General features: G+C 39.7%; 1 protein-coding gene across 3 annotated transcripts in view; it reads right to left on the bottom strand.

Moving 5' to 3' along the window:
- The window catches only part of DNTT (DNA nucleotidylexotransferase), a 2,032,862-nt gene that overhangs the window by 623,163 nt on the left and 1,394,531 nt on the right, over positions 1 to 15,168 (bottom strand). The gene's annotated exons all lie outside the window — the stretch shown is intronic.

The raw sequence follows: 15,168 nt of genomic DNA, 5'->3' as shown, positions 1-15,168 counted from the left end.
CCGCCGGTAGCACCAGCAGGGTTACTGCCGGATTCATAATGAGGCCGAATGGATTGTGATTTTCAGAAATGAAATTACTGCCATCGTGATCCTGCAATGCACAATGGGAGATATAACTATCATTTTTGGAGAAGGGGGGCAGCCCCTTTTCCGTCAAATTTTAAAATAAACACAGCACGGAATCACCCCAAACCATGCATGGATAGCAAGCCAAGGCTTCATGCCCAAGTTCTTTTGGAACTGGTCCAAATCCATCCAGCTGTTTGGCCTGTGTGCTTTGCCAAAAATCTACTGTTTTTGTCTATGGGAAAATGAAGGGGAATAGGCTGCATTTTTGGAATAAAATAATTCTATTGACGCTTAATTACTTTTTGATTTTTTAACAAATCTTTATGAAACTTTGCAGTCTGTGGGGATGGGGAGCCTTCAGACTTTTAATCACATTTTAAATTTTGGCCAAATCCATTACTCGAATCAAAAGTCATTAACAATAGAATTTTGAGGGGGTCCTATGTGTCTCCGACTCACCTTACCTATAGGGCTGCTATCGCCGCCCTGTAATAAAGTAGCTGAGGTTATGGGAAAATGAAACGCAGTAAAAAGCTACTTGTGGGGGGATGGCTAGAAAGCACTGAGTGACATTTGGGAGTTGGAGGGGGTCTAAGAACCGAGTTTGCAACACAAATCTTTCTGTGTCCTCGGTTATACCTGCGAGTAGCCAACATCTGAAAGCAAACTGTGTAATAGAAGCAGCGGGTGCTCTGGGGTGAAAGGGAGAAGGCGGGGGGTGGGGAGGCCGCCAGGAGGTTGGGGGAGCTAGCACTGATGAGGGGGACACATGGTGAGGTGTAGGGGGGAGGAAAGCATTTTTTTCTGACCGTTTTGCTGATATTCGTGCCTATAACACCCTTGTAGAGGCGTGTTATGAATGCCATATCATATCATATATCCAAGGCTATAAAAGACTACAGATAGCCGAGGGTATGTGTAGTACAGTAGTTGTGGCTATATGGTTTGGGGTGTCAGTGTTTTATATTTTTTTTTAAGTACTATGTTTAGGTACAGTGATGTATGTCCATGGTCAGTGCACTGGTATGTATTAGAGCGTCTTTTTTTACTTTGGATGTGTGTTTTCAGACTTTTGAGTATGTGAGACTTTCTAGAAAGATAGAAAAAAATAGTTTATCAAAATTAAAATAAAAAGGAGAAATTGTAGTATACTTTTTAGATGCGCCATATAATGTATTTTAGGTTGTGTATTTTCACCTATGGTATTATGTTGTGTAGGTGTGCAATATTTTCCTATCTAGTTTACTGTTATGTACTTAGTTCATGATTCTTATTTAGCAGTTACTTGACATAAGAACATGAGTAGTGTTGTTCTGTATTCATCATTTAAGTTGGATTGTACTATGAAACTTGAAGTCAGTCCCCCCTTTAATTGACTCTTTGTAGCCACGGCTATGGTAAAAGTCAATGAACTGTAGTCGCGGCTATAATAAAACATGTTTATGGGTTATTTTCTACTGTATTTGTCTATTTATGTATGATGAGTAGTCCTTAAAAGGATACACTGAGTGTAGAACTTTAGCACATCAGGAATAGTGTTTTGATGTTATCCAGGAACACTGCATTTCCTTCGTCGGTTCGGTGTGCTCTGTCATGTCTATCGAAATTGGCCATTTAGAACCGTATGTTGTTGTTAGCAATCCATAATTAGTTGTGGTCTGTCACGAATGCTGAAACTGCTTTATTAACATTTCTCTGGGATTTCTCAATTTTACCATTACATCTGGTGGTATACCTCCATGTTTGCTTCTGTTTGAAATTGGAAAAGATAAAGATGGTGTCAGGAAATAGTTCCATTAGTTTTCCCATATCTTGTTTCATCATTAAAGTAAGGGTCACCTCTCGTACATTCCCCAAATCATTACCTCAAAAAATGAATTAGTATGGCGTCTGGGTGTGCTGTACTTCTCAGACTTAATAATTATGCAAAAACCTGGAACCAACGCATTCCCCGCAATCCAAACCATTTAACGGTAAAATCGCTCAAACCTAGGGCCATGTTAATATTTAGTTTCCCACAAAAAGCCAGCAACCAAAACCGCCAACTGTCTTCAATCAGCCACACAGTTGTCAAATCAGCCATGATATCCGAGGTATTCCTCTATTTCCAGGAAAATGATTCTTAGTTTGAATTTCTAGTAGTTTGTATGAGCAGGGTATGTATTACCTGTGTGTGCTGTACTTTCTAATTGGTCGATGGTGCTACACCTCCCCCATTGTAGCCGCGGGGTATATTAGAGCAAGTGACACATGCGTTTTTGGACATGTGTTAGCCGCGACTAACTGGAATTTTGGGTGGGTTGGCATCTTATATGTATTGAGTGTTTTGTGGGATTATAAGAGACCTAAGGAAGTGGAGGAGGACTATGAGGAGTGGATGGGTGGCTGATAGGTATGTTGGGGACAGTTTGGGGAGTTTTTTGCAGTGGAAATGCAATTTTGAATTCAACATTTTTGTAAATAGCTGTTGCTACCAGCAGGCGTGTAAGAGGGGCTCTCATATAGTTGTGTCTATAAATAGCACGTGTGTAGGTGCTTCGATACTTTGCTGGGTTTCATTTGTCATGGATAGAGCCGCGGGTATAATTAAAGCCGCGTCTATAAATATACATTTTCTGTGCAATAATCCGATGTTCATGTGCATGGTACAGTACAGAATTGTATTTGTGTGTGTTATGTTATGTACTTAGTTGTTCACTTATTTGATTTGATGGTTTGAAAGCCAATGTAGTTTGATTTAGGGCTTGTAGGAAAATGTGCATGTAGTAGCAGGTATACATCAAGATCTGTATCGGCGTTGAATGGCCGCAGCTGTGAAAGATGCTAGGTGGGTTAGTGTCAGTTTCATTGTTTGTCATTGGTTGTTGTTACTTTTGCATTTGTGTAGGGCTTAGTGATAGGTTGTGCTGAAAATGTGTCAGCCATCTTAGTAGATTTATTGGTGTATATAGTCCTCTTTTTTGGTGTTTGTTTTGAAACGTATAAAAGCCACAATTTTCTGCAGTTTTATCCTTTTGATTCCTGAACTATGACTGTTCAGATGGGAGGATTGTGGCTAATGTGAAAGTATGTGTAACTGTGTATTTACAGATTTTAATGTTTATTTGCAGTTGTGTGTATGCTAGTTGTAGTGACCATTGCTATCAGATAGTGTTCATTATTATTTTCTTCATTTCCTGTGTTTGGGTGGCAAGGATTTCTTACTGCATTTTTTAAGTTTGATAAATGTTGACAAGTAGGTTTTGTGTATGTTATTAAGGTTGGTGGTTTCTTTGTACCTCTTGTACTTCTAATGTTTTTTGAGCTATGCATTATTTGTAGGTGTTTTAAGCATTTTGTGAGGTAATTCAGTTGGTGGTGTTGTGCAAGTTCAATTTTGTAATGTGCGTATTTGTGTATTTTCTTGTAGCTGAATTGTTATCATTATCCCAGTTGATTTGCACTGGATTTTGTACGGTTAACTCCTGTGAAAGGGCAACCTACATTCAAAAGAGTGTGGTACTGTTGAAGATGGAAGCAGCAGATGTATGGAAAGCTTTCTTAGTGATCTTTGCAGCCTTTTTAATGATTTTACGTAGTTTACACATGATTTGCATCATGGAAAGATTGGGAGTCGGTAAAAGAGGAGTCTGTGCATTTGACACCGCTGTTGACGTTCTTGCATTAGTGATATCGCTGTTGACGTTCTTGCATTATTGGAGGGAGGTGCTGCAGGTGGTGCTGCTCTCCATCTATTCAAGGAATGGGATCCATGCATTTTTCTTTTATGATGGATTAATAATTATTGATGTTCCTAGACTTTGCGATGGAACATTAGAACATCCACGGAGCAGAGTTTTATTACCAGAAAGTGAAGAGTATCTCCTCTGCCTCTTTATATGCAGTGTTCCTTGATTTTGAAGAAGCGCCAACTGTCTGCTTTTTTTTTTATCCATGTGGGTTGTTGGGCTGAATGATGACGTTTTCAGTATTTGTGATTCATGTTCAGACATGTTGGAATGTTTTATTAGGGAGAAAAATATAAAACAATGAAAGGGACATCATGAAAAAGACAATACTGCAAAAAATGAGAAAGTAAAAAAAAGTAGTTTGTTAAAATGTATTTGTTTGATGGCTTGGTCTCCAAGTCTATTTATCCTACCCTATGTTCTCGGGTTCCCCAAATTTACTTATCATACCCTATTTTCTCTTTTTCTTCAGGTTTTCTTAACCTTCAAATAATTTGTTCTGCATGCTACCAGTAAAATGTTCTTTGTTTACTTTCAACCAGTTTATATGTCCCTGTTTCTTTTTTGTAGTGGTGCTGTTTTATCATTTTTTTTATTTGTCCTATGGGTTATTATAATCCAGATTGGATTTTTTTCCCAATGACCCAATGATTAGTATGTGCAGAGAGAAAAACAGTGTACTATGCACTAATGTTGTATCTTTTATATAGTTCATGTGATGCACTGCATATAAAATATGAGGGTCATACAAATGTGTGTATTAAATTGTGTTTATTGAAGTGTGTGTGTCATTGAACTGATTCTGTTTTCTTTTTTTCAGATAGAAGGATATCATATTTTTTTTAAACATAGATGTGTAGCCGCAGCAAGGATCCAGACGAATTAGCCATCGGCAGTTGGAGACGCGGATAACTTATGAAAAATGTTGAACTTTTTAAAAATATGTATTGAATGTAGTGTTTGCAAACAGTCAGTGTAACATTTCAAATACTTTTTACATAATAATAATGCATATAGATATACATACCAGAAAGGGGTACATAAATAAAGTTTTTCTACTTACATTCTTACACACTTTGGGAAAATAAAACACAGAGCATATTTCCAAAAACATAACTTCAGGTCCTTCCTAATGCCCATTGCACAAGTTTGTTCTGATCAAGTCCACCAATTCAGGCTGTAACCACAAGCTTAATATGTTTCCCCATTTAAACCTACTGCTTCGGCCATGCCGCATGTCACAATAAGCAAATTGCAGAACACATTTCTCCTTGCTAATACCCACAACCATTGCCCAGTCATCAGAGTTACATCACTGTGTTGTGTACTAAATATTTATATATTTGTTTAAACATAGGACATATTTGCAAAACCATGCTTTCCATTTCTTGCATAGCCCCCTCGTACATATTTGCTGCAATCCCATCCACCACTTCAACCTGTACCCACAAGGACATATGTTTTTCCCTTTCAAACGTATCCCAATTTGAAAAAACCTTGTAACATAGCCCGTGACTTGTGCACATTGCCACTTTAACCCCATTGGTCGTCCCTTGTGGTCATGGTCATTATCCAGATTGTCCGGGTCATGACTTTGTGCCATGACCCAGACAATCTAGCCACTGCCCATGGCGACAGGCTATACCTCAATCACCAGAGATATATCACTATTTTGTGTACCTACATTATGACACTTGTCAAAAAATTATCATGCTTCAGGTCCTTGCCAATGCTCCTCACACAGATTTGCTAGAAATCTGTCCCTATTTTATTTTTTCAAAACTTTCAAAATGTACGTCCATACCATAATCATATTACTTATCCCCTACTTCACAAAATCCATTCAAACTTTGCACAAACATTCAAGGGTGGGTCTATAATCTTTAAGAAAACGTTTCACACATTCGTCAAATGGCAAAAAAGTTATTTTGTCTGCTCTTCACAAAATCACACCAAACATTGCAAAAACATTTATATCTAGACATAAAAGCTTTTAGCAACCCTTTCTGCCGATTCATCAAATGGCACCACATTAATAAGCCTTTACAATACTTTGGAAATTGTGTTCCCTCTGGACAAAACAGCAAAACAAAACCATTCAGAATCTGGTCTAGAATGAAATTCCTGAATTTCAAGCAGTTTTTTGAGTGGTGCCAAAGTTATTAGCCATCCAAAAACTGCTTTTCACCAACCCTGTAACACACAAATAAAAATAGATGCCCCAGAATATCTAAGATGTTTGTGGACATGACAGGACTGTCCGGGACTGTGTGCCCATGTAAACAGCCATTGACAGCTGCCAGTATTTCTGTAGCAAATAACAGTACAGCAACAAGAACATTAAAACAAAAACAATGTTTTCTATTTAAAACTGTTGCACATGTAAACTCCAAATAAACCATCCCAATATTTTACAACCTATAATTTCTGTACTAAAATAGCATTTCCTAACACATACTGCGTTTTACATAATAGGAGTTTGAATGGCAATATGCCCAATGCCAAGGGGGCATTCCTGCCTCTGATACTGCCCCAAAGTCTCTATTAAAACCCTCACAGTAGTAAGAACCTTTAACTATGGACACACTAAATATCACACCAGCAATACAAAAAAATCTTTTTAAAACAAACACATTTTATATTGCCCCACAAATCACCTTAACACACACCATAATTGATTAAAAAAGCATTGTAGATAAAATCACATTCCTACTGCTCTGTGATAAATATTTTATTTTGAGAACAAGCATATGTCATGATTTTATATCATGCACCTCAAATAAACAACTTTCAATAATGATTCCCACCCATTTTCTACATATACATCACAGCACTTCATTGTTAACAAATACAGTAAAAAACAAAGAACCACAGAGCCCCATTATGAACATATTATCAAATCAAACTTTCAACACAACAATCACCAACAACTGATTAATGACAATCATATTTTATAACAGGTAACATGAACAGCAGAGTGCGAGTTTTGCAGTGAAAATAAGAGAAGTAGACAAAAAGGGGTGTTTCATACTTTCCAAAATCAAACCAAAAAAGACTACATTATAAAAAAAAAACAATAAAATGGCCGACATGTTCACTGCAACCTATGACAATGAAGTACACATCAACATCTTTAACACTACCCAATTAGAAACACATATAAACCCTGTTCAGCATCAAACATAGCCACCGATATTGAACGCGGCTACAAAGCTCACTTGCAGCCGCAGGTACATGTACATTTTTCTGCAAGCCCCAATTCAAACTAAATTGGCTGTGAAACTTTCAAATCAACCAAGTACATGAAATAACATAAACAAATAAAAATCTGTACTGTATTATCCACATAAAAGTATGATTAATGCACCGAAAATGTATATTTAAAGACGCTGCCTTAAATACAGTTGCGGCTTCAGCCGCAATGAATGAAACACAGATTAGTATTGACGCACATGCTTTTTTATAGATGCTGTGATACAACTGCCCCTTTTAGACGTCTGTTGATAGCCGCGGCTGTCAACAAAAACTTCAAATTCGAAATTGCATTTCCACTACACTAAACTCCAAAAATTGTCCCCAACATGCCTACCAGACCCCTCCACTCCTCATAATCCTCGTCCACTTCCCTAGTCCCCAGTCTTTTATAACCCCCAAAAACATGCGATGCATATAACATGCATCCCCACCCAAAATTCTGGATAGCCGCGACTACCACACGTCCACAAATACACAATGTGTTGCTTGCTCTTATATAGCTGAGACTGCAATGGGGGATGTGTCTACCCATGACTAGCAATGCTGCCCGCTTGGCAGCTGTTTGTTAGCCGTGAATTCTCACAATAGCACCAATTAGAAAGTACAACACACACGCACATCATACATACCTTACTCATACAAACTACTAGAAATTCAAAGTAGGAGTCATTTTCCTAGAAACAGACAAATACTGCAGATGTCATGGCTGCTTTCAAAACAGTGCGGCTGATTGGAGACAGTTGGCTATTGGTTCCACGTTTTTCCAAAATTATTAAGTCTGAGACGTACACGACACCCAGACGTCATACTAATTCATTGTGGAGGCAATGATTGGGGGAATGTATGAGGGGTGTCCCTTGCTTTAATGATGAAACAAGACATGGAAAAAGTAATGGAATTATTTCCTCACACCAGCTTCATCTTTTCCAATCTAACTCAGAGGCCAAAATTGAGATTAACAGGCCGATTCATGGAATTAATGTGCGCTGAAAATTTCCACGCAAGCGTGCGAAAGCGTGCGAATCGCAGCGCAAGTGCGAAAATCGCAGCGAAACCCTGCGTGGCGCATGCGGGCGCACACTTCACCAAACAGCGTGCGCACACAACAAAAGTAGGCGGAACACGGGGCGTAACACGCGGAATGGGGATCAACGCATGAAAATGTGGGCATTACGGTGGAAGTACAGGAGGCAAATGCACGGAATGCCCACACACGCGCTTACAACGCGTATTCATGGAATCAAACAGGGCTAACAGGTGCGTCAAAAAAGACCCACTAATCTGGAAATACGTACGCCAGCAGGAAGCAGGTGTACGCGGACCCGCGCAGCATAAAAGTGCGCGCAAACAACAAACAAGCTCAGACGCTACAATGAATATACCATTCCTCGCAGCAGTGGTCGTGGGATACCACAGGAGGAGGAGGAGGAGGAGGATAGTGAGGGCCAGAATTTTTACACCCAGGACCAGCCTTTTTGGGATGCCTGATGACCAGGTTTATGGGAGGTACAGGTTTCCACCTCACATAATACTCGACCTGGTGAGTGAGTGGGAGGATGACCTCACATCGCCCACCCTGTGCTCCCAAGCACTGAGCTCCTTGGAAAAGGTGCTAAATGTACTGCACTTCTTGGCTACTGGGTCATTTCAGCGGACAAGTGGCATAGTGGGGGGGTGTCACAGGCCACGCAGTCACGCTGCCTACACCAGGTCTTGGCCATCATGACTGCACGGCCATCAGTCCGCAGGCACATATACCTGCCCAGAACACCTGCAGAAAGGCAGGCTGTTGTCCAAGATTTTTACGGGGTGGCACACTTCCCCAAAGTGCTAGATGCCATTGATTGCACCCATGTGGCACTACATCCTCCCATGGCATCAGAGCACATCTATAGAAACCTCAAGCACTGGCATTCCATCAACGTGCAGGTAGTATGTGATGCCAAGGGAATCATCACCTCAGTATATGCCAACTATCCAGGGTCCACCCATGACAGTTTCATATACAGAATGTCAACCCAAAACCAGGACCTAGAAGCTGGAAGCTGGGCGGCATGGCGATACATGGCTGCTTGGTGAGTATAAATGCCACTGCACATGCATGCATGTCAGATACTGAGTAATGTCACAACCCCACTAATGATACCCATCATCACCTCCCCAGGGGACAGTGCCTACCCTCTGAGCACCCACATGATGATGCCAATTCGGAACCCCACCACACCACCCGAGGTAAGATGCAACACAGCCCATATTGCAACCCGGGGCATAGTGGAGCGCACATTTGGAATGCTCAAGTCACGCTTTCGCTCCCTTGACCGTTCTGGTGGGCAGCTGCTATACGCTCCCCCACTAGTGTGCAGGATCATAGTGGCAGCATGTGTCCTGTACAACGTTGCAACACGCCGGGGCCTGCCGGTGGACATGGTGGTGCTCCCACATCCCCAACCACATGCACGGTTGTTGCGCATGGGAGAGGAAAGGGCACGTGGTGAGGCAGCCTGTACGCAGCTGGTGGCTAATTACTTCACCTAAAATCACACCCCTGTTGAGTGCACACAGCCCTGGCACATACCAGCTGACAATCAATGATGATGACATAAGGGACAGTCAACTGTCACAACCATACCAGCCTGTGATTGGTCACCTGGAAGTGTTACATTGTGTGCATCCCTACCTACCGAAAGACAACCAATGCTGTGTCATTAAAAGACATACATTCATGCTGCATGAATGACTACCCCCTAGCAAAATACAACATGAAAATAGCGCCATGCCACCCAACCCCTCCCCATCTCCGCCACCCAACACACCATGACATGTCATGCAATGTGAAAGCAAACAAAGCAATGCACAAGACCTGACACAAGTGTCACAATAGCACCATGGTCCATGCCAGTAACTTAGAGAAAGATTCAATAAAGATTGTTAGGTAGTTTGAAGTTGTATTCAGATAATTTTAGGTGCTGGGGAGGAACTGGAGTCATGGCACAAAACCCTGACACATAAAACGAAAAAAGAAAAGGATTCATCCTAGGAATCCTCCCGTCCCCTGCACACTTTTGGGTGTTTGGATCAAGTAGAATACTGTTATTTTTATACAAACAAAACTTTTGTACAGAAGTGGGATCAGATTTTGAATAAGTGTTCTCTGGACATAATTCTTTTAACTATCGAGGAACTTTCAAAGTCTCTTGAAACTATTAATCTTGACATCAAAACCCTTCAAGATCAAATAGCAAAATTTAAATCGGCTAAAGACCTCTCAGAAATTTTAGAGGATATTAATTTGAAACTAGCCAACTATAAAACTGATATAGAACAAAGAAAACTACAGAAATTTAAGAGAGATACTTTCCACTATCGTAACGACATAGTACATAACTGGCAGGAATACTACCGGCAACAAAACACGGGCTCAACAAACTCTGGCAACAGCAGCGACAGTAGCGTAGGTTAACCAATGCAAAGACCCTCCACCGATCAGACCAGTGGAAGCGAATTACCTGAGGACACCACCAGACCAAGAGCACCTACATCTCCAGCTAATAAAGAAACTGAATCCAACACCTCTGGAGGTTTTTTTTTTTTTAGGTACAAGTGAAAGACCAGGAGAGGGAAGAAAGTTACAAACAAAAAAGAGGAACAAATAAAGGGAAATAATCTGGTAGTCAACATCTCCAGCAAGACGCTTACAACAGAGCAACTTAAGATACTGAATAAAGGATTATCTTTTGTGCCCACGTGCAATACCTCATTGTTCCAAGAAAAAAAGTTCACAGGTTATTGAGGAAACTACGATTAAAAATGTTCTTTGACGCCCAATCCGAAATGGATCCCAGACCAACTGAAGACACTATGCTAGAGATACGGCCTAAGTGCACGTTTGACCCCCAAATACAAAATTCTATTCTGAATTTATTTGAGAAAAGTGTTTTACAGGACCTAAGCAAAATAAATTACAAGAGGAAAATACCCATAAACATTAAGAATCGTCAACTAGATCTAATAGACAAGCTTGCCAAGAGCGAAGAGATCACTATCAAACCGGCTGACAAGCGCGGGGCAATTGTGATTATGGATCCACCATTCTATCTAAAAAGATGTACTGAACTTCTCAGTAACACTGATACAGATGCAATACATGATAGGGATCCACTACCAGAAATCAGAACACTAATTAATAAGACTTTATTGAAAGCAAAGGAGAATGACTGGATTAGTGACAAAACATATCAATTCCTCATTAACTCCCATCTGATCACACCAGACTTTTATGGGCTCCCTAAGATTCACAAGGACAAACTGAATCCGCCACTTAGACCCATCGTAGCTGGCACAGAGAGCGTGTTTGATCCTCTTGCCATCTACATTGACAAACTACTACAACCAGTTATACAAGCTATGTCCACCTATTTAAAGGACACAACAGATTTCCTGACGGACTTAAAGATTTTTCAGTCATCAGTTCCGACTGTATACGCTTCAGTCTAGACGTATGCAGCCTATATACTTCAATCCCCCACAGTGAGGGTATGGAGTCTGTTGAATGGTTACTCCTCAACAATCCTGAGATTAAAGGGAATTCACAATTTATCTTAGAACTACTTGGCTTGATCCTCTACAACAGTTACTTCAGATTCCAGGGCAAATACTTTTTACAGACCTCAGGTACATCGATGGGCTCATCGATGGCATCCGTCTATGCGAATACTTTTATGTTTCAGTTTGAAAGTCAACACGTACTGGAACACCCAATCTGGTCACCTTACATCATAACATGGAAGAGGTTTATTGATGATATTTTTTGTATCTGGTATGGCACACAGGAAAAACTAAATAGGTTCTTTGAATACATCAACCTTGTGCACCCTAGAATTAAGTTTACCATTGAAATTGGTAACCCTTACCTACACTTTCTGGACATAAGTTTGAACATCATTAACAATAAAATTGCTACATCTATTTACCATAAACCAACTGATGCCAATAATTTGTTGCACTATTCAAGCTTCCATCCAAGAGCTATGCTTCAAAGCCTACCATATAGTCAAATCTTGAGACTTAAAAGAATTATCTCGGATCCAGAAGACCTGGACAAAGAATGTACAAACCTTGTCAGTAAATTTCAAAATAGAGGATATCCCCCAGAGATCCTAGAAGAAGCCAAAAACAGAGCCGCAGAAATTACACGTACTGACCTACTAAGAACTAAATCAAATGTGAAAGACACTCCACTGTTGTTTATATCCAAATTCTCCAGACAAAGCTTCCAGATCTCAAGATGCATAAAAAAGCATTGGAACATATTACACAACGATCAAACTTTGCAAAATCTATTTCCTACTCCACCGATGATGTGTTTTAAAAGAGGAAAGAACATCAGAGATAAGCTTGTGAAAGCAGAAAAAATCCCCAAGGACAATCAACAATTCTTAACTACTAAAAGGTTGGCAACCTTCCCCTGCTTGGGATGCACACACTGCAACAACGTGAGTAAAGTTGATGTAGTGACTCATCCGAGAAATGGACAAAAGATTAAGCTTAGACATTTCTCCACCTGCCTTTCATCCTGGAGTGATCTACCTATTAAAATGCCCTTGTGGAAAAGTCTATGTAGGCCAGACTACACGACCGATCAAACTGAGAATGACAGAACACAAGTCGAATATCAGATGCAATAACCAGCACTCACCAGTGGCTCGCCACTTCAATTCACAAAAGCACTCTATTGCACAATTAAAATTTCAGGTACTTGAAGTCGTCAAACGACCCACAAGTGGAGGTGATTACCAGTCCCTCCTATTACAAAGAGAGGCATACCGGATCGATAAAATTGGCTCCTTGCAGCCCTGGGGTTTGAACGAGGACTTTACCTTAAATTGCTTCCTGTGATCTAGAAGCAATACAACACTAGTGACAGACCTGTAATATTGGGAATTGGAACCAAATGTGTTTATTCATGTCTAGAAGTTACTATGTAATTGGATTATATAGTATTTTTTTTACTGCTTCACATTGACAAACTGTATGTCTGAATTTATGTAGATACTTAACTGAGTACTGCTGGACCTTGTCCAACAAAGGTTACATATGTTGCGGAAATTAGGTACATAGTATGATGAATTGTGCTCTAACTTATCTAAATTGAACTTTGAATCAGCCACAATTTTGATTCATGATTGGCTTGACTGCTCACCGTTCTGACGGCTTGACAACACTATTAGATCTATCATTTTCCTATTTCCCCCCACTGCCTCTACTTACACGAGGGGACATATTTTCATCATTTTTTACTTTTTTTAACATTTTGGATGACCATTTCTTCTTTCATTTTTTGACTTCCTTTTATGACCATTTGGTCTATACAGTAATTTATCTTTGCCACTCTTCAGTGAGTATAGCTCCATTCTTCTTTGACCACTTTAAAATGGTCGTACTTTTATCTAGTAATTTTAGTCCTTTCTGTACTGACTTTACATATTTCACAGTACACAAAAATCTATTAAGAAAACAATTATCATTTAATTATTCAAAATATTAACATTACAAATATTATACCTTCATCTTGTACACTGCACACAATGTTATGTTTCTGTATGAGTAGCTTAGTATACCAGATAGAACCCCATAATAGAATGCTATTTATATCAATGCATCGTTCAATGACTAATTAGGGTATGATATTTATTGCAATGATCCTTGACACTTGTTTCGCAACATTATAATAAGAATCCCTTGTACACATATTTCATGAAAAGTACATACACATGTGATGTCATCAGTGATGTCATCAATGACATTTGTGATGTCATCTTTGATGTCCTGGGTGTTAGTCTTAGCAGTGCACGGTGGTGGCGCGAGTTATGGTTGCTTAGCTTACCATAACTGGCAAATTTCAAGGGTTTTTCGGTTTTACTTGGAAGCAAAACGTCCCTTTGACAACGTTTTTTCACTGAATTTCATAGGTTTTTAGTAGCGCAACTTAACCATAACGTCCCTTTAACAAAGTTTTTTCACTGAATATATAAATACACAAATACAAAAAAACAAAAACACTTTTTTAATTATACCCGCAGCTACAGTTCATTGACTTATCATAGCCGCAGTTACAAAAAGGTTGTTGAGAAGGGGACTGACTAACTTTTATACTACTATACAACTGAAATAATCAGTACAGAACAACAATGCTCATGTACTTATATGAAAAAACTGAAAAATAATAGAAATATGTAACAATAAACTAGGTAGACTAACATTCCACAGCCACACAATATAAAACCATGATTGAAAATACACACTCTGAAATACATTCTATTGTACATCTCAAACTACATTGCAATTCCTCCTTTTCCTATTCATTTTGTTAAACTATTTTCTTCTATTTCTCTCCAAAGTCTCATATGCTCAAAAGTCTGAAAACACACATCCAAAATAAAAAAAAGACTCTGTAATACCTACCAAGTCTATGCGCATGGCATTTGGCCATGGCCACAGATTTTTCACCCCTGATGAAAGTATACCTAAACAAAGAACTTTCAATAAAATATAAAACACTGATACCCCAAACGATATAGCCATGCATACAGAACTTCAAATACCGGCGGCTATTAGTAGTCTTTTGTAGTCTCAAATATAGCGCAAATATCGTCAAAATGGTAGAAATAAATAATGCTTCCCTGCCCCCCAGGCCCTTACCAATTTCACCCTTCTTCTGCACCAGCTACCCCCAAACACCAAACAGCCGTCTCACCTCCTCTGCCCTCTCCCTTTCACCCCAGAACACACGCTGCTTCTGTTACGCAGTTTGCATCGAGATGTCTACTAAGCGTGGTTATAGTCAAGGCTACGGAGAGCTTTGCGCTGCAAACTCAGTTCCTGTGCCCCCTCCAACTCCCAAATTTCACTCATTGCCCTCTGCCCATCCCCCACCTCTACCCTGTCGACATTTGTATGTTTTTGCAACTGCAAATAGCTTTTTACATCGTTTCATTTTCCCATAACCTCAGCTATAGCTGCAATTATCTCTTGCATCAAGAGAAAAACAAGATGGCGGTCATTTCCTGTCTGAAAACCATGATCCTGCAATGCACCATGGGAGATATAACTATAATTT

The sequence above is a fragment of the Ambystoma mexicanum genome, chromosome 8, assembly GCF_040938575.1.
Source record: "Ambystoma mexicanum isolate Mex_15411 chromosome 8, UKY_AmexF1_1, whole genome shotgun sequence".
In the NCBI taxonomy this organism is placed as follows: Eukaryota; Metazoa; Chordata; class Amphibia; order Caudata; family Ambystomatidae; genus Ambystoma; species Ambystoma mexicanum.
This window is presented reverse-complemented; position numbering and strand designations above follow the sequence as displayed.